Raw genomic sequence first — 24,766 nt, forward strand, 5'->3', positions numbered from 1 at the left:
GCTGCGAAGGCATGGTGTGGGGAGGATGGAGAGGAGGATGGAGAGGAGCTGCACCTCCATCCGATGAGGGATGGGCAGGCAGGGGATCCCTGCCAGCTGTCCTGATGACACACAGGGCCAGCCCGTGGTGGGTTTGCAGAGGGAGACCCCGGTGGGCAGTGTCCCACGGGAACGGGGCAGGGCGGGGGGATTGCCACCCTCGGGAAGGTGGCTTTTCCCAGGAGGAGACTCATCTGCTGCCCTCGGGGTGTGCCGGCCCCAGGCTGGGAAAGTCGACTGCTTCCAGCCCCTCCTTCTCCCCAGGGCCCCCAGTGTGAAGGCTGGGTAAGGAGGGGGGTGGCCCCGGGGTGCGGAGGGACCCCGGCGCTGGAGGCAGGGCAGCTTGGGCAGGCGGGTGGCTACAAAAGGTGTTTCGCTCTCCTGTTCCTCAAAAGCCTTCTCCTCTCTCCTGATTTTTTATTTCCTTCACAACATTCATCCCTGCACACGTCCAATGATTCAATGGCTTTCCACTACACAGCAGTGTCCATAGAAACAGGCGGGAGGGGTGGGAAAGGGGAAACGACTTCTCAGAGGGGCAACGGCAGAGCCCCCACACCATTCCCTCCGTGGGGCCAGCCCACGGTCACGCGCCCTCCCGGTTCCACGGGCCACGTAGTGTCAGGGCAACGCAGCCCCACCTCTCCAGCGGTGTCGTGGGGGGACAGGGGTGGAATGCTGCTCCGGGACGTGGGCACCACCCTCACCCCGCACAGCCAAGGGTGGCTGGTCCCATGCTCGCCGCATCCACGACCCGGCGCGCTCGGCGCAGGAGCAGCAGCATGCAGCCTTGCTCCCACACCTCCCTGGCCGGGCTTGTTAGCGCGAGTGACCCTACTGCAAGGATGCGTAGGACAGACCCAAACCCCAATTAGTGCGGAAGGCTCTTGGGCTAAAACAAGCGGCCAAAGCCCTCCCTGCCCCAGCCAGCAGCACGGCTGTGCCACGCCACCCACCCACGGCAGCACCACTGAGGCACCTGCGTAAAATCAGGCTATCGTCAAAGACAACATTAATTATAACTAGTTCCCTAATAGCTGAAAATAACTAATGTAATTCCCTCTGTTTGGCGCCGGTAGGGAACAAGTCCAGAGTAAATGAGCTCATGGTTAGGAATCAAAGATTAACAGACTATCTAGGAGTAATTTCTTCTCCACATGAATTAGCAAATCGTAGGTAATTATTGTGGACAGAGCTAGGCAGGTTCATTTTACTAGGTCAGTTAAGAGTAGCCTAGGGTAATTAAATTGTCTCTAGATCCAGTAGCAATGCTGGAGTTAGAAAAGTCCATTTTTCCCTTGCCATTCATCTTCTGGGTAACTCGTATTTGCCCTTAGTGTTGCCCTCTGGGGCAGATCCATGCTTGTAGGTGTGTTTGTTTGGTGATGGACTAAACTCCATCTCGGGGTGGTTGGACCCAGGGCTGCAGCCAGGCTGGTCCCCGAGGAGGGGTCCTGGTCACCCACCCCTGCCACGGGCGCTGCTCTCGGAGCCATCCTCGCCAGGTCCAAGGCCATGGGGTGACAACCTCGGGCTTGCCTTGCTGGGCAGGGAGGTGACAGCCGTCCTTCCCGGCGTGGCAAGCGCTGAAGTCGGCGACAAACTCGCTCGGTTTCGGCAGCCTTGCGCATGACGCTGGGAGAGACGTGGCACCCTCCACCTGCCCTCTGCCCCCCTCGTCTGTCCTGTGAGCCCCCTGCATGCACAGAAGGGCAGGATTTGGCCCAGTGGCACTTTGCTTTTTCCTTTCCTTGCAGATAGGGAGGGGGAAAAATTGTTTTAAAAAAGCCTGCATGCGAGTCTTGTGTCACTGGTCACTCATTCACACGCCGGCGCCTGCCTGAAAGAAATAATCTGAGTGTCCCTTGGGAACTGACGCTTGGGGTGGAATAGTGAGAGCTCGGGAGGCTCTTTTCTATATTATTTTCTCTGGACATTACCTGGCTGCGGGATGCAACTTTACCTTTCCTGGTGCTCGATGCCTACTGGAAAAAGGATGCAGCATCATTAAAAATAGAAGCGTGAAAGATTATTTACATTTCAAGAATAGCTAAGGTCTTTAAAGAAACTTCCATCATCCTTTAAAGGCTCTTAGTCAAACGCTGTTCATTATTAATGCCTATTGGCTTTATTTAGCCTATGACTACAATTATATATTTATGAGGTAATCAGCAATTGGAAATTTCCCTGTAATGGTAACTGGAGCTTGGCATCCAAATAAAATGAACACCATTAAGAAAGTATTGCGGTCATTGGGGTGGATCAAGTGTGCTAATAGCCCAACTAACAGCAATTAAGTCAATTAACCATTCAGACATATGCTGCTCAATTTCCCTGCTTAAACAGCCCGGTGCATCTGCGAAATTTGTGGAACTTATTTATGGTGTAAGCGGCTGCTAGTCATTATAAACCAGGGGAAACAGTGAAAATAAGGGAGGCTTGTAAAAAATTAACTACTGCAGCAAAAAGATCCGCTAATTGCCCGTTCCCCTCCCCGCGGGGAGGGGGAAGCAAAGGTTTCGCTTTCCAGAGTATTTATTTACTGCCTTTTGAATGTCGTTATGAGCATTTCATGGAATTGCGTGTACAGGTGGACGGGCCGTGAAACGGTGATGGACACTGGAGGCTCCTCGGGCACACAGAGCTGCACAGGATGGGCTCTCAGTCGGCAGCGGTGCCGGGCGCTTTGTCTGTCTGTCCTGTGGGGCTGTGTCGGGGTGGGAGGCTGCCCCATGGGGACCGCACTGGGGTGTTGGGGAGGAGCTGGGGGCTCAGGCTTACGGGGGAAAGGTATAACAGGGACGAGGGGGGAGACCCTGAGCAGCCCCTCACAGCCACACGCTCGCGGCTCCCCGGACACTGGGAGCATCCTGGGACTGAGCACCTGGCACCCAGCGAAGGGTCCCTTCTCCTCCTCCTCTCCCTCCTCCTCGCCCTGTGAGGCTGACCCTCCCCAAGACCCGTGCTGGCAGACCCAACGGCCCTTTCTGCAGTGGCTGCAGGTCCCAGAAAGCCCTGGGCTCGAGACACCAGCCCTGAAGCTGCCAGCATTGCCGTCACCCACCTTCGCCTCCCGCGCACTGGGGACTTGTTGACATAAAGCGCCTCGCCTCTTCCTTTCTCTGTTTCGGTTTCTTGCCGTCTGTCCAAATGAGGATGTTCCAAAGTTTTGTTAACTGCCTGTTTTAATGAACCCCATTAAAGTTAACCTAGCCATATAATATACAGGAGAAATCTACCATAAATATAGGTAAATAGAGATTGTAAAGATAAATAACAATACCGTGTGTGAGAAGTGATAATGTACTCTATTTACTGCAGGCCCATAAAAGGCCAGTAAAAGATACTGCACCTTTAATGACTTACTTTCTCCATGGCAGCCGGCACTCACAGTTAGCAAGCTAAGGATGCAGTGACACAAAAAGCTTACAGATAATTAAATATTGATTTTTGTTTTCTAATCCTATATAAAAATTGTCCTGGGTCTCCCAATGGTAGTTTCATCTCACTAGGACACAGGGAGGGCTATTAACCCTATTTGGTTTCAAGCTGTTGTAGAACAAATAAACAGGGAGTCTTGGAAAACCGAGGCAGAGGCTCTCCGGGCGCGAGCCAGCTGCCAGCCCTCTGCCTGCCCAGCCACGGGTCCTGCCAAGAGCCTCGCGCCTGGGAAGGCGGCCAACGGCAGCCTTGTGATTACAGCTGCAGCTTTTCTGGTAAGGGTTGCATCATTTTCACCTGCACGTGTGGTTCACGTGATGCAGGGAGTCTTGCAGCCTCCATGCAGACACGAGAGCCCTGGGCTTTTGGCATGCACGCCTAAAGCAGCCGGGGCGGAGCGGGGGACTCCGGCGCGTCCTCCCCTGCTCCTGGAGCACTCCTGTGAAGGAGGAGCAGTCAGTGCATGGTCCCCTAAGCACGGCTACATTCCTGGTACCCGCCTTTTTCACTGTATCGCAGCTCTCCCTTTGCAGAGGTAACTGGAGAGCAGTGCCACGTGCCGCTCATCGCAAGCAGGGTGCAAAGTGCCACCTTGCCAAGCATGGCCTGCTCGAAGGGTCTGCAGGCTGCAAAGCAACACCCCCACGCAGAGACCGGCTGGGGCAGGGTGTGGTGGTGATGCTTCAGAGCACAATCTGTGAGGGATGGTCCGCCCCGGGGACCTCACCGGGGGAAGCAGTCCTTCAGGGCTGCAGGAGCAGAGGATATTCTGTTGTTCAGGAATTTTTCAATTGACCCTCTGTTGGTTAGAAAATAGGAGATTGCAGAGCTAACGCAATGCGCTGATCTAGATGGAGTGTCCTCAGAGGGAGGTCTGTGGTGTGGGCTGGAATTTCTACTGAAAATAAAGGTAAGCACGGGAAACCTCCCAGAAACATATGGTCAGACCAGTCCTCAAGTACATGGTCCAAGTGCCTGCTCTCTCCAATCAACCTATTTGCTCTTCTGAGATGCTACTGTTCTCACACTGGCCCCTAAATCCGCCCTGTCCCCAACACATTTAGATCATCCCAACAGATTTCTCCTGGAAAATGGTATTTTGAGTCTCATGCAGAACTCATGCAAAACCTCAACACTTTTTCACAAAGTCGAATTTTCGCTCAGGCATATGGGAGAGGGTGGCAGGCGGCTGTTCCTTACGAGGAGGAGACGGCTGGAAGAACAGAGGAGCAGGGGAGGAGGGACCGGGTGGACAGACCCTGGAGCAGAGGCTGAGGGTGCAGCTATCAGGGCCATGGCAGGAGGGAGCAAGGATCTCGAATGGCCTCGTTGCTATAGTGGGGGCAAGGCTAAGGTTTGACTCAGCCTGGCTCTATGGCAGAGTCACGGCATCGGGGTTGATGGGGGGATCTTGCACCCACTGCGACAGCCCAGCTTGACGGTGGGGAGGGAGGGGGCAGCCCGGAACGCCTGCCAGAGCACATGGGCATATTGCTCCACAATGAGAAGAAAGGTATTAAAATAATAACCTCTAAGTCTGCCACGCATGATGTTTTCTATCACTATTGGTAAAGCAATTGCCTCCAGCAAAGATCTATTTCCTCAGCTGCTCATTTACAAGCATGCAGTAAGTACTGTGTACACAGTATGAAATGGAATAAACCCCAACATTATACAATAGAGTCACTCATTCACAAAATGAAGCAAAGGGCCTCCTTTCCCAGTTATCTTTTCAAAAGCGCCATGCAGCATAACTCACACTGTTTACAGACTTCAGGACGTCAGTAAATCACGTTGCTTTACATAATTCCTGTCCTTTGGTAAATTGTGCCTTTTCTGAAAGAAGAGAACATCCACTCCCCTTACTTCTCCAATACTGTATATAAATAAGGCCGTCGCTCCAACGTGCCGAATGAGTCTGATCAAGGGGAAAACAACAAAACATCTTCCTGAAAGACTGCATGCACCATTTGCTGAGAAATCTTAAATATTTTACTTGCAAAAGCCCATAGACTCAATGTTTTCCATGCCAAGTGTAAGCAGTACGCTGTGTACACTAAAACCCTGCTCAGCCATGCAGGGAAGTTCAATCAAAATACTGAATTAAAGTGCACCCTAACTTTATGCTGATCACAAACCTCCAAGGAAGGTGAGCTGAGGTCTGCAATTAACTCACTTCTGCATCTGCTGGAGGCTCACGTCTCGCCTTCCCCCTTTGGGCCAGCCCTCCCAGCTCTGCTCCATCCCACCTCCTCCCTTCCCCACGTTCAGAGCCTCTGAAAAGCCTGCTTGTCTAGACACCCCCGAGAAAGGAGGGATGGATAGAGCAGCAGTCCCTGGGAGATGCATCTGAACCTGAGCAAATAACCACAAGATCTTTTGTGGTTGTCTGACTCCTTCTCTGCTCTTCCTCTGGGGGTTCATGACCTCATTTGCATGCTTTCCAGGCTAACCGCTAATCTCAGCTCACTCCTCTCCATGTCTCCTCGAGGGGACCTCTCAGCACTCACGGCCGGGTGGGGAGAACTGGAGCTCGCTGCTGAGCTGCTTCGGCCCGGGTGGCTTCCCCGGGGGTACCAGCGGGGCTGGGGAGGGATGGCGACCCGAGCACCGCCTCTGCCCCTGCCCTCAGGCACGGCCCTGCCTTGCCCTGCCCTGTCCTGCCCCACCACCACCCCACCGCCCTCCCCGTCTCTCCTCCCGCCACCCGCACCCCACCCTTCCTGTATTTGGGAACAGCATCTGCCCCAAATCAGGCAGCCCTGGTACCCTGGAGACAGAGGGAGCTTCTCAGGCACGGTTCCCCTTTGCCTTCATGTGGGGCAGGAATATTTTGGGGGTATGAATGTTTTGGGGGGTCAGGAAAGTGTTTTTCTCATGAGCTGTGTCAGCATGCCAAGGCAGCAAGGACCCGCTCACCCCGCGCCCGCCACCGCAGGGCCGCCAGTCTCTCGGAGAAGCAAAGCAAGCGAACAATTACCTCTGTGCTACCGTCCCTGCAGCACAACCTGAGGCCTCTCCGGCATCTTGGTTGGCTTTTTTACTTGGGGAAACATGAGCAAAGGTGCTGTGCTGGGCAAATGCACCTACGGGTGCACTTTGTCTCCAGGCGGGACAGGGGGTGAGTCTGGTTTGGCTCCCTGGGCTCTGGCATTCCCAGCGATCAAGCGCCTGGAGCCTGTCTGCAGGACCTGTGAGATGAGAACCCTCTTTAACCTATTGCAGCCCGTTCAGACCTCCAGTGGCATGAAAAGCCTGAAGAGTGGGTGACAGTAAAAGCAAGTGTGTCAATGGTTATGATGGGGAATAGAACGGGGAGTGTGTCAGCTGTTGGTTTTGATCCAGGACACCCTGTGGAGACGTGGGCTGTGGAGGGGCTGTGAGGAGCGGGAGGTTTCAGAGGAGAGCCGAGGCAGCGGCACGAGGCTGTTTGGGGACAGCTCTCCTGCACCCGGAGCAGCAACAGAGAGCGCAGGGGTCCCCCCTGCACTGCAGAGGATGCAGGGGTGACCAGCGCAGCGCCCATAGCCACTGCCCTGGGGACACACTACCTCCCAGCCCAGTGGCATGACCAGAGCATCTCTCCCATCGTCTGCGACACTGAGATTCCTGGAGCACGGCGACTGCTTCTTCCTTCCTTCTTCCCCTTTGCCCTGCCCAGCAGTGCCCCCGCGGGAGCTGCGGACCCACTGCAGCTCAGGTTTCCATCAGACGAGGACGTCGGGGACTCCCCGAGCCTGCTGCCACCTGTGGCCGCAGCACACCAACCCGCACTGGGGTCTCCTGGGGAGGCAGCTCCCTCCAGCCCCCGGGCGAGCGGGGCCAGGGAGCCATGCTGCCGACTGCGTCCCCTGGAACGGCAGCAGCACAAAACCCAGTGACACTCCAGGTCTTCTCTGTGCAGCAAAACCATCCCATCCTAATGCCAGGGCTACTGCCAACGCGGCCCTTGCCCCAAGAATGGTTTTGTACTGGTTTGTGGGTAACCTGGCAGCCTAAATGCTGGGGGGGACTTTTCAGACACAGCCACCCGGCAGCCGCTGACTGAGACTCAAAAGAAATTCTTTGAGGGCAGCAAGATGTCAGGCCAAAGCAGGAACAGCAGCAGGTTTGAGACTACAGACGCGTTAGTCAGAGCTGATGAATGCTGGCTTGTCAAGTCTTCCCATTTCAGTCCCTGGATTGCCTTTAAAGTTTGCCAAGTCACTTTTCAGCATTTGTGTGGGCAGAAGGAGACGTGCAATTAAGCTGCAATTGCTGCACCAAAGCCGAATACTTTCAAGTTTGTTATTTCCTCAAAAATGACAAAACGCTGGTATCAAGTCAAGGAACAGGACGGGAGCTCCTGTTGCAAAACTGTAGTCGGCGCGGTGCTACGTTTGTCCAAAGCTGGATTCTGTTTTTGCTGAAGGATGAAGACATGTACATCAAAAGCTACATTAGCATTTGGGAGGCAGGCTGGAGAATCAGGAGCCGTAATCAGACCCCGCTTCTGAGTGCAGGTGGCTCACAGGCAGTCAGCATGTCTGTCTGCAGCAGTCATCGTAGCCTGCAGAGACATAGGACTTGTGCAACACCCCAAAGGCAGCTGGAGCTGTGTGGCACTGGTGCAGAGCAGCTAGGGCTGTGATGTGGCAGCCGCAGCATTGCCCTGAGCCCAGATTGCCGAGGCGGTTGCGTTCTCAGAGACCCACCTAAGCCCACGGTGCAGAGCTGCTTCCATCCCCGGCTGCTGGGAGGGAGGCTCTGCGGGCGCGGGGCCAGCCCCACCATGGGCATCACTCCCGGCATGCGGCCCCTCCAGGCTCTCCATCCCGAGGCGTCTGGGGGGGGTCCTACAGCTCTCCCACCATGCCGAGTGGTGATGGTGAACAAGCCACTGGCCAGCTGCAGAGGGACGGCAGCGTTTGCTCTTAGCAAGGTGCGGGGTAAGGCCAGCCGGTGCCTCTGCCCTGGCTATGACTTCTGCACATTAACCATGGTGCACACCATGGAAGGGGGAAGGCAGGCGTATCCCTGCCATCCCCCTCCCTCCTGCCCTCCGTCCGCGGTCCATGGTGCTGCCATCTGCCCTCCTGCAGTCGCCCTCGCATGCTGCACCCAGTCATGTCTTTTCTCTTTGCTACCTTTCCCCCTTTCCCTGTGATTGCCCATTAATTGCTGTTGCTATCAAGAAAAGACAAAGACAAGCCGGATTCAGCGCGCGGCTGAGCCTGGATGACAGGTAGAAAGCGAGCTTGCAGATGTGTCTCTCACACATACAGGAGAGCAGAGAGCTTCAGCGCTGAGTGCGGGCTCTGTCTCAGCACGGCTGTGATCAGAGTTTTCCTGCGAGGCTTTTGGCAGCCTTTTGAGCAGCCAAATAACTATTATTTCCCAAACGTAAAAGGGATAGTTTTGTGGATACCTTTTTCCACAAGGTTTCCTTTCAGCTGCTGCAGATGCGTCAGCACAGTGCCATGTGCTGAAAACCATCCTTCTTGACCATAAAGTATCCCGACTGCAGAATGAATCGATTTGGAGCCTGTTGGCTGCTAAACTGAATTAATTTCATCCTAAAGGGCCTCACTGAAATGCAGTGAATACCCCACCAGGAGACCCAGGGCTGGGAAATGGCTCTGTGAAGAGACCGCTCTGAAAACTCATCGGGCATATCACGATAATATCTGTGAGTCACCAAGCAACAGGGGACAAGAGTCACCCATTTGGTGTGAAGATTTTTGGTAACATATTGCTTTTTAATCAACACTTAAACAAGAAATGCTCTTATCCATCTAATGCCTGGGATGATTTCATAGCAACTTATCATGCCACCCAGTTTTAAAGCAGAGACCAACTTTTCAGAAGGGAACGTTTATCCAAAATACGTGATTTAATTGAACAGTCATTTTCTTCCTTCTTTTTGCTGACTGCAGAAAGCTGCATTTGAATGCGAGCTGCTCTCGTGCCAGCTCAGCTTCTCTTCCTGCTGCAGAGAAGCAACAACAACTACAAAATAATCAATTAACTTGCATAAATAACCCGATGGTGGGATGGGAGGAAAAGAAAACCTTAGTTTTTGGTACTGCATTCTAAGCAGGTGCCTTGCTGCTGCTGTGATCACTGCACACACGTGGGGGAAGCAAACTGCAGAACTGTCTTGCAAGTTCTGGAGACCAGGGAAGAAATTCGGATTAATCCCCGTGAGTGCTGGGATTGACTGGAAGCCTGGAGCTGGACGCAGGCTTGGCCTTCGGACCCGTGTCCGCATCGCGGCTAAGCAGGACCTGTGCTTGTCAGCGAAACGAAGAGAAATGCAGGAACGAGTCAATTTACTCAGCGGGACGGGAGCGCCTGCCCTGGGATCACCCTTAACCGGTGCCATCTCTGCACACCAGCGCTGTGGGGCTCACCGTCACAGGGGGGCTGGCCGAGTGGGGCTCAGGCTCTCCACTCAAAATGTAAAAGTTTGGTGAAGTCTGGGCTGGAGCGCCCAGCACAGCCCGCACCGGCCCCGGCAGCTCCCTGTGCTGCCCTCCCGCAGCATTCACCCAAGTCCAGCGCTGGCTGCGGGGTTTAAAACAGGCTAGAGGGCATGGTTATTTTAAATATTAATGGCGTACTAAATGCAAATCACAGGAATGCTGTGTAAATAAATGGAGCCCAATTTATTTTGTTCTGTGCTGCGGTTAACTAGGCCAGAATGATCACAACCAGACTGTGTATTTATGCCTGGTTTAAGACTGTTCTAATCCAGAATGGAGAAGTTAAAATCCACAGATTTACATTGGCTTTATTAAGTAATGTGAAACAAAGCCTGCAAAACTTACTGTCATTGTGAACATTTAATGAAAACTGAAATATCCTTGGAGGCCGACCGAATTTGTGCTGTATCCCGGAGACCAAATTCCTGGTCCGTCTTTCTGCAAAAGCTGTTTTTCCCAAAGCAGCGCTTTCTTCCGCACGCCTGCGCCTGCCGGGGCTGTCGGAGACGTGACTGGCACGGCGAGAGGCTGCTCGGGGCCGAAGGCACACCGTGCTGCCTGCAAATGTGTATGTAGAATTTGGATCACTGCATGTACATCTAGCTTCCACCGCCCCCTTTGAGGTCGTTCCACTACTGCTGGTCAAAAAGTGTAAATCCGGAAGCCATTTCTTTGGAAACTGCTGGTGTACGGGAACAAACTTTCCAGGGCAGCATGTGATTTTGACAAAGTTTAATTGCAAAGGAAATTGAAACAAAGTACCTCAATAATGCAACAATGTTCTTCGTAACATTTTCCAAATGTCACATTTTGATATTTCGCTTTCAAATGTCTTTTCTTTAGAAATTTATACTATTTAAGAAAGTTAAGACGAGATTAGATTTCGTCCCAAATTGTCTGACTGAGAGCAATTTCTGTGGGAAACTCTCCGCCTGTGTGTGCGGCGGGTTGGGCGGTGGGACCCGAGGGATCCTGGGAGGATCCATCCCCCGTCCCTGCTCCCTGGGGTGCCGGTGCCTCCCCGGGGCTCAGCCCCCGGCCGGGCTCTGCTCTAACCAAAGCTGTCGAGTTTGTAGAGACGCACAGACTGGGATGTGCAGGGCAGATTGCTTGCTCTGCAATCCCTTTTGACCTTGGAATACACAGATGGACAGAAAACCAAAAAAATGAAGCTTTCCAATTGATGCAAATCAGACTAGAAGTGTCTCTAAGAAATTTTTTTTGGTTTGCCACCAGTTCAGAGGAGACATATTTCACAATTATAAAATTAGCAGAGAATAGAAATGCTGTCTTTTACTTCGAAGTAAAAATGTGAGACAAGGAAGGAGAAAGGAAAAGCCTGTTAGTAGGTCACAGCCTGTTTGAGGGAACTGAATCCTAAAAATAAACAGAACACAAGGCTTGCAAGGCGATTCATTTGGGTTTGGACCTTGCACCAGCAAATCGTTCCCCCCAGAGCGGGTAGGAGGTCCGGAGGGCTGTGCAGGACAGAGTCCTTACTGCCCGTTTGCCCAGTGGTGATACTGGAATGTGTGGTGCAAAATCAAAGAATTAAGAAGGGAGGGAACAGCTTCACTTTACAATCTCTGCTGAATGTGGAAAGGGATTTTCTGAGGGTCTAGGAGTATTTTACCTACAGGGCTGTGTAAAGCATCAAAGGTGGCACGGATTATTTGAGATTTCCTTGTAACAGGCAGCAGAAAGGAGCTGTGGACAGTCATTCCTGGGGGAGGGGACCGTAGCAATGCTTTGCAGCCTATTTTCAATTACAGTTTCTAGCAGAGTTGGAGAAGACAATGACAGGAGGAAAAAAAATGCTAAAAAAAATCACAGGCAGCAATAAATTTTCCCACAATGGTCTGAAGAACAAAATGCTTCCTAAGCAAGTTCAGCTAAAAGTATGTGTGCAAAAACCATATGGACAGTGGGAGTGCGTGGGTGTGCTTGTCAGAGGTGCCGAATGCCCACTCCTCCCCGGGCGCAACGCTCGGCACCTCCCAGCATCAGACTGGGAGAAGGCGGAACAGGGAGCATGGGAAGGGCGGCTGAGTGTGTGCATGCGTGTGCGCGCGCGTGTACGCACGTGCATGCGTGTGCATCTGCGTGTGCATACTCTGCTGCAGGCAGCAGGAAAGCGGGCGTGCACAGGAGTGTGTAGGTGTGTTGGGGGAGGAGTGTTTCTTTATTCAGAAGCCCGCTAATTCGTCAAGAAAATGCTTCTTACATGTAGTGTTCATTGGCTGTCACAGACGAGTACATATTTATTTCTGTAGTGGATCACGAAACTGTGGTTGTGGGAAGGGACATTCCCTCGAGAGTAAGCATGTTTATCCTCTGGTTTTATTCAGAGGCCAGCTTCACTCTTTAGATGTGTTTCTGCAGGACACTGAAATAATAGCGCCACTAATTATACTATTATAGGGTTGTTTCACCACGATATTAACGCCCCAACGTACACTATGTATCTGCACAATGGCACCAGGCATCATAAAAGTCAAAGCAATCACAGGTCATTGAGGAGGAGGTCTGGGAACCCGGCGGGCAGGGCACCGGCAGCGCTGCTGCCACACGCCGAGCTGCCTGCGACATGGTGGGACCCTGGTGAGGCTTTCTGTGGGTGGCAGGGGAGCGGGCTGGGGCATGCGGGGAGCCGGCGGGTGCCGTTGGCAGTAAATGAGCCAAATGAAGCTGCTCGCCCCGGCGCTGGATGCAGAGTGGGACGACTCCCAGGACTCCCAGGCGGCAGAGCGCCGCTGCCCTGTGCTCCCGGGCAAGGAGAGCAGCCAGGCTCTGGGCACGGGCTCCACTGGTGCCTCTCCCAGCCCCAGCCCCAAACCCTCAGACAGTCGCACCCAGGAACTCCCGGGCAGCAGAGGGTTTGGCTCAGTGGGGGCATCCCTGGGCACGGCGAGAGCTCACTGCTGGGGGGCAGCTACAACCAAACTGGTTGTTTTTTGCTGGAGTTTGCTCCTCCCATGAGCAGCTCGGCTTCCCCGGGAAACCTGCACACAAGTCTTTTACTGGGTCTATAGAACAGCTTCAAAGAAGTTTTCCCGCAGGAGTTGCCAAGGTCTATTCAGTTCCAGTCTGCTAAGATCCTGCTTTTTCAGAAAAGGGGGAGAAAACCAGACCCTTAAGGTCACGGTGGTGGCTCGCCTCGTGCCCAATGCCGGAGACGGCTCTGGAACCAGCGCACACAGACGTGGGGCATCCCCCAGTGCTCCATGTGCCTTCTGCTGATAAGAGCAGGGCCAGGCGACCCGTGCAGTGCGTGACAGGAATAGCGAGAGCCTTGCTATTCTTGAGGGCTGTGAAAGGAACTACTGCACGCTGAAGATGAAGTCAGCCTCAGAATAGCAGACAGATAAGGGAAGGCAACAGTAAGCCACGGGGTATTTTTTATACACATTTTAAGAGGTTGTGCCCAGTTTCGATGGTTAGGATAGCAGACCCTTACTTCTTCTGATATTTTAAAAGGCTACAGGAAGGCTTAAAATGTAATTCCAAATTCAGATTCATGTTTCCTCTTCAGCTCCTTCAAAGACCCAGAGGAACTGTTAATATTTCAGAGGAAAATTTCTCCTCCTCTCCAGCACCTTTGGCATTGCCTTTGCTTAGTAGCCCGTATTAAACACTAGGAATGAGAGAATAAAACACAACAGGTATGTTCTGCCAGTTTAAAATCCACACTCCTGTGCAGACCAACAGAGAGTGACAGAGGAAGAAGGAGATCTCAGACTTTAGCTGTGGGTGGAACAGAGGGATTTGTTTAGCTGGTGATGAATTTCTTCCCTGCCTTACTGCCCAGAGCAGCACATAACCTTGCACCCACAGCTGACCGTCACAGTGGAGTTGCTCCATCCCCTCGGCAGAGGGCTGTGGGCTCCGGGCTACAGCGGCTGCACGGGGGGGAGCTGCTGTGGGTGTGCGAGGAGAACACCGAGAGTACGGCAGCACCCGGCACGGCACGGGGAGCCCCGGGAGGGAGCAGCCCTCCCTGCCAGACCTTGTTTGAGCAAAGGCGTTGCTGCCACCGGGGAGGACCTGTGGATGCTCTCGTCTCGCACTTCCCCTTGGCTAAAGGCGAGCTGAGCTTCGGTCTCTGCAGAAGCACATTACGTGGGAAGCATTTGTGTTCCTCGACACTTGGTTTTGCAGAAATTGAGCTTCTGTTTTAAACTTAACTTCGCTACTGAGATTTAAAGTTTCCTCTCCAGCCCCCGGTACAGCAGTGCAATATCCTGTCCTGCCGTTCCTGTAGCTGTGGACAAAGACGCCGGCCAGGCTCTCCCCTCAGTTACGCCGGTATAAATCCATACTCAATGGGGTTACTTCAGATTTATGCCAGCATAACTGAATTTAGCAGGTTAATAAATGGCTGCTCCATTAATAAGTGGAGAGCTGCTTAAGATCATGAACTTCACGACTACGACAAGGTCATGCCCGCCACTTCTGTCCTCATAACTTTTCCAGCGTTAGTATCTCCTGCATTTCAGTCTCTCTGTGTATCCCAAGTCAGGGAGGAAGAATGTCTAAATGCAGGAGTGATGCCCCAGAGCGCCCCGGGATGAATCCCTGTGGGAAGCAGAGCCAAAGTGCCGGCATGCCCTGGCACTGTGTGGCCCCTCTGCTGCTGACGGCGCTCTGCGGTGCGGGGTGCACGGGGTCGTGCTCCTCAGGTCTCGCTTCCCCTAGTGACTTTCTCTCCCCCTCTCCTTTCATGGCTCCTGCTCTTGCAATTATGTCACTCTCTTCTTTAACCATCTGGCTCCTGCAAACAAATATAAGTCCTCCTACACAGACCCGCTGGTAAAGGGACTGATCCTTCCCTGCCTGACACCAGCATCCCTCTGCTGACTTTGATAGAGCTTCTCCTGCTCTGAGCAGCCATCCCCTGGGACCAGCCACCCTCCCGGAGAGGCTGCAGCACCAGCAACGGCAGCACCCTACTCTTGCTACCCCACCATCACCCCCTCCTCCTCCCCGGTGCTGGTGCCGATGCGGTGGGCTCTGCCCCGAGCATCCCCCGAGCACGGCTGGCGGCAGTGGGAGTGGGCAGGGCTGGCTTCACCCCGCATCCCCCTAATCGGCACCTGCAACCACTGGCAGCAGGATGGCCAGGGCACAGGCAGGTGCCAAAAGGTACCGGGCCCCGCGCACCCTTCTCCTCCCAGGTGGTGTCTTGACAGGCAGTAATCTCTTTGCAGATGTACATGTTTAGGGCAAGAGGTGTTTCTGCATCGCGCTCCTCCAGTCCAAGTGCCAGGTAGAACAATAATTACCAAAGCATCTGCAGCTGCCCCGTACCAAGGGCCGGGTGCTCTGAGTCTCCTGGGGCCCAGGCGGCGCGTCCTGCAGGGCTGCTGCAGGGAGGGGGTCCTGGCAGCACCGGGGAATTCTGAAGGAAATCCCCAAATCCAAAATTTTCTTGTGCTCCCGATCTGAACAATTCCTCCTCAACATCTTCCTGGGAAAAAAGAAGTGTGGTTTGGGTCAATACAAACAGTCAGCGGAATAATGGCCAAAAAATATTTCATTCTGACTTAGATTTTTAAAAACTATTAGGGAACAAAATGAATTTGAAAATGAAAATCCAGCAGTCCCTTCCAATAAGGCCAACAGATAATGCTTTAACCTTATTAAAAGGTGGGGGGGTTATTTCAAAGCAAAAACTTATTAACATAGAAATGTTCCTGCAAAAATAGTTTCAATTTGATACATTTCTGACAGGTAAAAATTGAATTGCAAAACTGTCAACCAGCTGTGTTTAGATCCGCCACCTTAACCAGAGTTTGAAGGAATACAAAATAATGGGATTTTGCTTACACTCAAATTGTATCTTATGTTTAAAGTTGTGTGAATAATGTATTCTCCAGTTCACAAAATATATGAAAAAATAAAATACAAATAATTTTTGACCATTGGTGAATTGGAAGGTTCTAACAAGCTAATTCCAAGATGAACAGAGCAACTGTTTGTGCAGAAAGTTGCTATTTCATTTTGAATACTATTCTCAGATTTTGTTTTGACTTTAGTCGAGCAAATTTTGAAAATAATTCCAATTAATTTCATTTCTTTGAAAAATGTAAATATTGCATGTGAAATGCGACACTGAAATTTTTTTTACTCTTTCTGCATTTTCCCCAGCAAGCGATCCGGTGATATGAAATCATCGCGTGCCTCTTACAGCCTTTGTCTTTGGAAGAAAGTTTGTCTGTGCCACCTCAGCCTGCACTGATTGAGGGGGCTGGCGGGCTGCTCCTCGCGCCGCTGTCACCCGTCCCCGCAATGACCGAGCTCGTCCACCCGCCGGGAGACCCACGCACGCCCCGGCCAGGCACCCCCTCCGCTCCCGCCGGGTGGAAAACTTCTTCCCAGCCCAGGCTCATCCCGGGAAGCGTCCGCTCGCTTCTTCCCCTCTTCTATTGGTGTCTTTTGATTACAAGTCTGCTTTGAAGAGACACTAATTGTAGCCTGCACACAATGCTTGTAATTATGCCTATTACATTTTGATTCATTTCCATATGTCAACACTACTACAAGGGGGATGTGTGTGTGGGGGGGGAGAGCACAGTCTTATAATCGGTTATTGTCTGCAAAAAAAACCCGCACAGAGCATGAGTGAAGCGTTCTTTGTGGAAATTGAAAATAAGATTATAAATAAAAGTCTTCCTCTGACATCCAGAAAATGGACACTTTAAAATAAATTGCCACTGTTGATCAAGAAGATTGCTAGCTACCTTTTACATTAATGAGGCAAATACTCTTCAAGTCCCTAATAGCAATATGTTTGAGTATGTCATTTCAATAGCTTCTTTCTTAATAAAGCTTGACCCTAATATTCCCTTTGCTGTCAAAGGCATTGTCCTGCCAGACATATCTGTGATTTTTAGCTGCTAATCAAAAGAAAAAAGGGCGGGCAAGAGCAACTGTTATGCAAAGAGCTGCAGAAACCCGAGCGGCGAGGCTCTCCCCCTCGGCGGCGATGGGACCGTGGACGAGATGCAATTTGCTGCTCCAGGGCCAGCACGCAGGGAGTGTCACGGTGAAGAGTGTCTGAGCCGGCGCGGTCGTGCCAGTGATGGAAGCCCACAAGGAAACTGCTTTTTCCAGCAGTTTACGCTTGGGTGGCCTGAAAACGCCAAGGTGGGTGCGGGCCTGCCAGCTCCTTGGCTGCCGCGAGCGTGGCATGCTTCTGGGCACGGACCTTCCCCGGGTGCCCGATGGAGGGACAGGGGGGACTGTCCCACCTCCCACCTGCTCCGGCACTTCTCCCTCCTCCTCTGCCTCCCGGCAGGAGGAAGCAGCACCCATTTGGCTCTTCCCCCTCCAGGTAGCTCTACCAACTAATTATAGTACTTGCAAAAGTATGAGCAGAGCTTATTCTTTAGCAATCAATCAATACAAGTTAAAAGGGCATCTTGTTTGTTTCTGTAACAATGCTCTTTAGAAAATTGGGTCCTTTTACATTTCCTGGCTGATACACCATCCGTCATATGTTGCATCAGTCACATCATGTTATGTTTCAAAGCATAATGTAACATGATGTGACTGGTGCATCAGGCAGGAGATTCACAAAGGCAGGCATTCTGCAAGACATTATATCCACTTTTTTTTTTTTTAATCTGAGTTTGAAGATAAAAACAGTCGCCTTTTTGTATCAAGCACTGTGGCAGGACGGCTTTTTTGGCATCACAGGCAGTTATGGGGGTAGTTGGAAGAGAATCGAGAGCAGGAAAGCACAGCCCCCCCGTCCACATGCCCCCAACACCACCGTTGCCCCCGCAGCACCACGCACTCAGCCCCGTGATTCGGTCCAGCACGGGCTGTGCACGTGTTTCCCTCGGGTCCTGTTCAGCAGTGAGGAAAATGGTGTGAGAGAAGAAAAGAAGATGAATGCAAAAAATTTAGCAGACAGGGTGTGCTGCGGTCACCTGCACCAGCAGGACAGGGCAGGACAGGGCAGGACAGCCGAGGGCCGGGCCGTTGGGGAAGACGGCTGCCGCACACTTTGTCAAATGCCTGCTCCCCTTCCCTCCCCCTGCCCGTGCAGCCCTTGCCTGCAGAGACTGCCAACGCACGGGGCAGGCACAGCCACTCCAAACAGGGGCTGCAGCCCCCCCCCCCCCAGCCAGCCTGAGAGCCAGAGACCCCTGGGCAGCGGCCCTGGCACTAAACATCTGCCTGAAAAATAATCCAGACATTTTAGAAAGTGGCCATCTGAGAGTTTAACTCCTGCCCCTGGGCTCTGCGGGAAGGAATGGTGCGACCACAGCAGTGGCCACCAGCAGATGACTGAGGACACGTCTGCTCGGGTGAGCAGGCGACGTGGAGGGCTCAGCATCCTTCCCTTCGTTCTCTGACAGAGATGTGTGAAGAGCGTGGCCGTAGGGGGAATTCTGAAAATTTTGAGAACTGAAGTGAAAGATAAAGCTGATCAATAAGAATCTGTGTTAGGCACTTTTGGACCTGCTCTCCTCTCTGATGGAGATGCCCAAGAAACAGGTAGGGCAGCAGTGGCACGCTCAGTGTGGCAGTGCCATGGGGCACTCACGTGTGCCACGGGGCACCCGCCTGCACCATGGGGCACCCGCCCGAGTGGTCCCGTCACCCCTCACGGCTGCTCTGCTGAGCAGAACACAACCTCCCAGGCAGGAACGGGCATTTTCTATCTCTGGGATTCCTGGTATTTCGAAGGAAAGCTTTAGAAGATTTCATGAACAAAACTGCTCCTGGGTTTTTGTGGCATGGATGAGTTCACTGTCTTTCAGGTTTTTAAGACACTCCTGTTTTAGTGAAGTGAAATTGTAGACTTCAAAATGGCAGAAAAGCCACATTTTCCCTGGAAATAATGGTAGCAGAAAAATTTCCTGGATTTGTACCAAGCTGGGTTACATAAAAATGAGATAACTTAAAAACATAAGGGGATGCAAAGTGTTTGATTTTTCAGGTTTCCACACTTGATCTGAGCTTTTGCACACCTCCAGACCTCCCAGGTTGGAATGCGGTCTCAGAAGATTGCTGTTGGCATGAAAACGAAATATATAATGTCCGAATTATAATTAGCCAAAAGTTTGTTCTCAAAGTATGACCGTGCAGGCTCCCTGAATACCCGTCACGAATCCAGGTCTGCACAAATGGGAATTTATGGCGCCTATTTCTGACCCAGCCCCACCGAAGTGGCTGCTCTAGGAGAGACCCAGCGGAGCTGCGGAGGGTTTCAAGAGAGGAGGGAAGAGATGATGTATTCCGTTTTTAATTGGGGCTGCGGAAAATATGCAGGCAGCTACCCACATAGGGATATAACCTGGATGTAACACACAGGCTGGTAAAAAGTTTCTGAGAAGGAAACATTGTGACTTTTTCCTACAGAACACACTAAACACTCTCCCAGTAAAAAAACAGTGATTGGAAGATTCCTTATTTATTCTGATAAGTTATCATCAATGTCACTGAGACGAACATTTAGGTAGAACAGCTCCCCTGCCCACACACTGTGTTTGCTTTTTAAAAATATTGCAAATAGCTCAGTGGCTTTAAATAAATAAATAGCTAATGAGTCACACCAATAGGAATTTAATGTCAAGACGGAGGAAGTGCCTGCCTGAGTGCCTAGCCTAGAAAGTTTATTAGTATTTCTTAACCACATCACTGCTGCTCCTGCTACCAGCGTGCTCTAGCAAACCAGCCCTCTGGGCACCCTCAGCACTGCCTGCAGCTTAGGGCAATGCTTGTCCTGCAGACGGGGAGGCTGTGGGGCACCGGCAAAGAAAGCGTTATGTAGAGCTTGCTGGAAAGCACTTGGAAGGACAAATATTGTTTGTCTGCTCCCTGCACAGGGCTGCAAACCAGGGACGCGCCGGTGCCAGGGAGCCGTCTTGCTGAGATGGAAGGCACCAGCCTTTTCCTGGAACCATGAACAGAGCCCTCATTTTACTCCTCCTGGAAGAGGTCCCCGTGCAGGCATGAAATGCCCAGGAGAAGGCTGAGACAGCGTCGCTGGGGTTTATTTTTGCAGCTGTTCCTGCAGTCCAGGGGCGAGCACAGATCATCTGTGCTGGGCGGTGGGATGGGGACAAGGGACAGGACCGGGGCCACCCCAAAGGCAGCCTGTCAAGCCCTGTCCTCACGCCCCTGGTGTGAGGGGCCTGAGCTGGTCATCGGTGCCGTGAGGATGCCGCGAGCACCGGCGGGGCACAGCCGGTCCCAGGGTGCCCTGGCACAGGCTGGGGCACGGGGCTGTGCTCAGAGGAGCTGCCATGCTGGTGCACGGGGCCCCATCAGCTCCAGAGAAACCCTCCGAACCCGCCTGCGCGCCTGGGAATGATTCACGGGAAGTTTGAAAGAAACTCAACTTCTGTTGGTGTGCCAGGGAGCGAGTGGGCGCTGGAAGGTGACAACATCCTGCTCCTTCATTCATCTCTTCATCTGATATAGCTGCAAAAGCCCTCCAGTTATGCAGTACACGAGGTCTCCTCTCACCACCCACTCAGCCTATATTGGTATCTGCACATTTATAACAAGCTGGCTAGCTCGGGAGAGCAGGCTGAGTTTAGCAAATCCTGTCTCACATGGGGAGCTGAGCTCGGAGCAGAGCCCACTCCCCCTGTGGCCGGCTCCAGTGGGTCCCAATTCATGCCGACAAGCCACGCTCCCACTGCCAGGAGCACAGGCTTTTCCCCAAGGAAATCCCGCTGATATAAGAACAAAAACTTTCATACCACCAATCCGTTTGAAAACCTGGACTCAGAAATCATTTCAATTGCTTCCCCATCCTCAGTGAACCAACAAGTTTTTGTAATGATGACCCATTTAAGGGGTGAGGAGAGGAGCCCCAGCCCAGGGTGAGCACGGCAGCTCTCCTCGCCCGCTGCCAGCCCTGACCTCCCCGTGGAGGAGGAACCCGAGCATTCGGGAGAGGCCCATGCGGGGACAGATGGGACACTGGCACGGGGAATATGGGGTGTGTGTTAGGAGCCTCTGGAGACCCTGGACCAGGAACCACCAGTTCTTTGCAGAGGCCAAAAGAGGAGAGGATCTGAGATGTCTACACTGAGTTATGTGCAGTCCGAGACACTGTTGCAATGCACCGTGGGCCATGGCTTCAGCCTTCTCCTGCTCCTCTTCCTCACTGCCTGGCGGCTGCCAGGACCCTGCTGCTCTGCTGCAGTCCCTCCTAGGAGCTCTGAGCACCTGCGGGGCAAGGGGGGGCGAGCACAGCCCAGCTGGAGACCCCAGGAGCAGAGGGGAGCCCTGCTGACAGGTGGGAACCCCATTAATGGCAGGGACAGAGGGACCAGGGCAGCTCCCCTGAAGGAGCATTTCCAGACTTGATCTTCTGGAGAGGGCTGCTCTACCAGGAGTTGGATTATTTCAAAGGAAATTCAGTCTGTCCTGCGGAAGAACCCAATTGTCAAAAAATACCCTTTTCAGTCAAAATAGTTATAAAGGAACATTTTCAGCCAACTGCAATTTCCAGGCAGGTGGCTGGGTGCTCCCGAGGGATGGGGCACGGGAGGAGCTGCTCAAGCGCTGCCCTGCAAGAGGAAGAGGCGAGGGGAGCAGAGGTCTGGCAGACAGACCACCCACGGCACGCAGACACCCCTGGCACTCGGGGGCTGCCCACTGGCTGGCAAACCCTCTGCAAGCCCAGGATTTTTCAGTAGGGGAGGTGAGTAAGGAATGGAAAAATCATCACACACATTGCACAGATGGAAAGAGTTTACAGCCCTCCTCACTTCCTCATCCTCGTGGTGTAAATTATACGGACAGATGTACAATCTGGGAAGTTGTCCAGATTTTCTTTTCTTTTTTTTTTTTAATTATTTTTTTTAAGAAAGAGGGATGCTAAAACAACACTAGCTGTGCCATGCCTAGTCCTTGGCTTTCAGTGTTGGCTATGGGAGAGAAGAAACGAGCACTCCTGGCAAGTGGTGAATGATCCAGATAAGCACTAAGCTTGCCCGTGGCACCCTTTCGTTGCCCAGTTGCTCTCCAGCAAACAAGGAGGTGCAACGCCGCCGTGCCCTCGGCGGGAGGCAGAAGACAGGACCCGCTGTGCCCACCCGGCTGCCAGCCGGGACCAAGCGCCGGAGGTGTCCCTGCCACTGGTGCCGGGCTGGGGTGGCTGCTTTCCTGCGCTCAGATCTAAGCAGCTCCTTGGATATTTACTCGACTGCCAGGAATGAGAGGGAGGAGGCGGATGACAACATGTTTCCAGTGCTTTGCTTTGTACAGATATCCTCAAGGCAGCATGTGTGTGTCTGCGAAGGGCTCAGCGTGCTTCTCAGTGCTGCTTCCAAACAAGGATCAAGTAAATTTTCCAAAGCATATTCTCCCCCGTCAAACATTGCTCTCACTTTGGAGACTGTCCATGGCTTTGACACTCCTGTGGGTTTTCTACCCACATCCTTGTGCCAAAGATTCCTTGGCGTGAGTGGCAGGTTGAGCTTGGCTTTTGCTGGAGAGAAATGAAGCCGACAACACCGCGCCTTGGGGCCAGGCTGGTCCCTGCATCTGAGAGGCCGAGCTCCTGGCTGCCCTTGGCTTGGCTGCTGACTGGGGACAGGCAGGGGCTGCGGTGCTCCCCCATGAGCATCGCTCACTGCCACCAGTGGCTCTGGGTGCTAGGGGTAGCTGGGACCAGAGGCAAATGTAACGGGTGTAAGAGTCAGAGCCTGCCTGCCCTAAACCAAGCTGAGAGCATGACTGCATCTGGGCTCGGTCACCTTCCTCAGCCATGCATGACCTGAGCAGATGACCGCTTCCAAAATCGAGACTTGGAGACCAAGCTGTGACACCCACAGGGGTGATGCCCACCCCACTCCCCGTGGTCCAGCGCCCGCCCCACCACGGGGCTGCACTCGCTGGCGCCACAGGAACCACCCCACCAACACGTGCGAGTGTTTTCAGCACGAATACTCCAGTGCCTTAGCAGCATGATTCAACCGCCACGCAGGATGAGCTATAAATGCAACTTTCACTGCCGTGATCTATGATGATTTTACTACCTTTATTTCCTGATCCCTTATGTGCTTTCATCTCCCTCTCCTGGTGCGTGCCCCATGGCACCCAGCTGGCAGAGGGCTTGGAGGGGCGGTGGGGTGTGCCAGGGCACAACCCCTCTGCGGGCGAGGAGACCCTCGCAGGGCTCTGCCTTTGGTACCGAGTTTGGAAGTTCAGCTCTAAACATCTCCCTCGCAGGACATACGGGAATAGAACAGAATTATCTGAAAAACACAATTCTCACCCTGTGGGAAACCGCAACATTTGAATCTGGTGTCTGTCCAAATTGGACAAAAACCTGCAGATTCTTCACAGAACAAGAAATTCCAGAATTTTTTCATTTTGCCTTTGCACCACATTGAAGAGTTCAGCCGAAAGGTAAGTGTCGGCTGCCTCCTGGCCAGGCAGCGCTAAGGGCTTCCTGAAGAAATGCCAGGCTGCGTTCAAACCTGCTACGAAACCATGGGGTTTTCTAATTGACATTTCCCTTAGAAAATATTCTGATTCCACTGCAATACACTTCTTGATCTGAAAAATTCCGACCAGCTTTAAGGAACAGTAAGTAATAAATAGCAAATAACCAGTGAAGTAGAGGTCATAGAGATGGTTGTGCTATAAGCACCTCAACAAGACAGAGTAGATCCATATTTACAGGCTTTGGTGGCTGATATCATGCTGGTTTCCACAGCTAACTGTTGTTCCAACTGCAGAACTTGGGAAAACGGAGGAACAAGCAGTTCCACAGCATACATCACCAGCAGAAAAAGGAAAAAGAAAGGTGAAGAGACAGACATTAGACTGGACTTTGGGTACTGTTGGACTGTACAACTTGACCACCCTATTCTGTGACTTCTCCCTCGTGTGTTAAAGCGCATTAACATCCCTTGTTACGGCACTGCCACGGTCCCACAGCCTGTTTGGGACAGGGACGCTTGCTTTCCGAGTGTTTTCATGGTATTTGTCCCTCTGCAGCTCCAGTCCCTTTCTGGACACTACTTTAAGACAAATAAATAACTAATACTGATGAAATAAACCCCTGTACCTGTAATGAGAAATCCACCTTGAGACACACATCAGTCCAACAACCCAGCTTGCGGGGCCATGCCACCCAGGAGGCAAAGGTCTCGTGTGAGCAGCTCCTTGCTGCCCACTATCAACCACGCGGCCACCGGCACATTTCTGATGCCTTCACCCCCCGTGACACCCACCAAGCTGTGGCTGGGCTCTGCCCTTGGCCATGCAGACCCCAGGGGATGCCTCTGGTCCACCACTGCTGAGCAACAGCCCTGCAGAGCTTTGTGTTCCTACGGAGTCTCACCATGCCAGAGCATCAGCCCGGAGGTGGACGGTGATGGGCGCAGAAGGGGAGGAGAGATGGGTGCTGGACTTTGTCAGGACAAGGGGTAAATGACGCCCCAGAGAGTTTCACATCTGCACTGCTCTGCAAGAAGCCACCCAGGCCCTTCTTTTGGGGAATGAGTCACTGTTTGAAACTCAGTAGGTAATTAAAAGGCTGGATGATTGAAGAGAATAAAGGCTTTTTTTATGCCCCTCTACAGCAGGGATTCAGAGCTGTTAGCAGGAATTCCCAAACCCAGTCCTGCTCTGCTTTGTTCTTAATGGGGATGGATTTTTATTCTAAACCACCAGAGAACCAGTAAAAAATGCAGACTGCACATTGGTCTCCTGTGACCCACTGCAGCCTGATGGTAAACATTTCCACACACTGGCCACAATGTCCTCCACCTCAGCTCCCTGCCTCTGGGATCTTACCCAAAACCCATGTTCTGAACTGCACCCAGCCTCCAGCACCAGTG

The sequence above is a fragment of the Aptenodytes patagonicus genome, chromosome 15, assembly GCF_965638725.1.
Source record: "Aptenodytes patagonicus chromosome 15, bAptPat1.pri.cur, whole genome shotgun sequence".
Classification (NCBI taxonomy): Eukaryota; Metazoa; Chordata; class Aves; order Sphenisciformes; family Spheniscidae; genus Aptenodytes; species Aptenodytes patagonicus.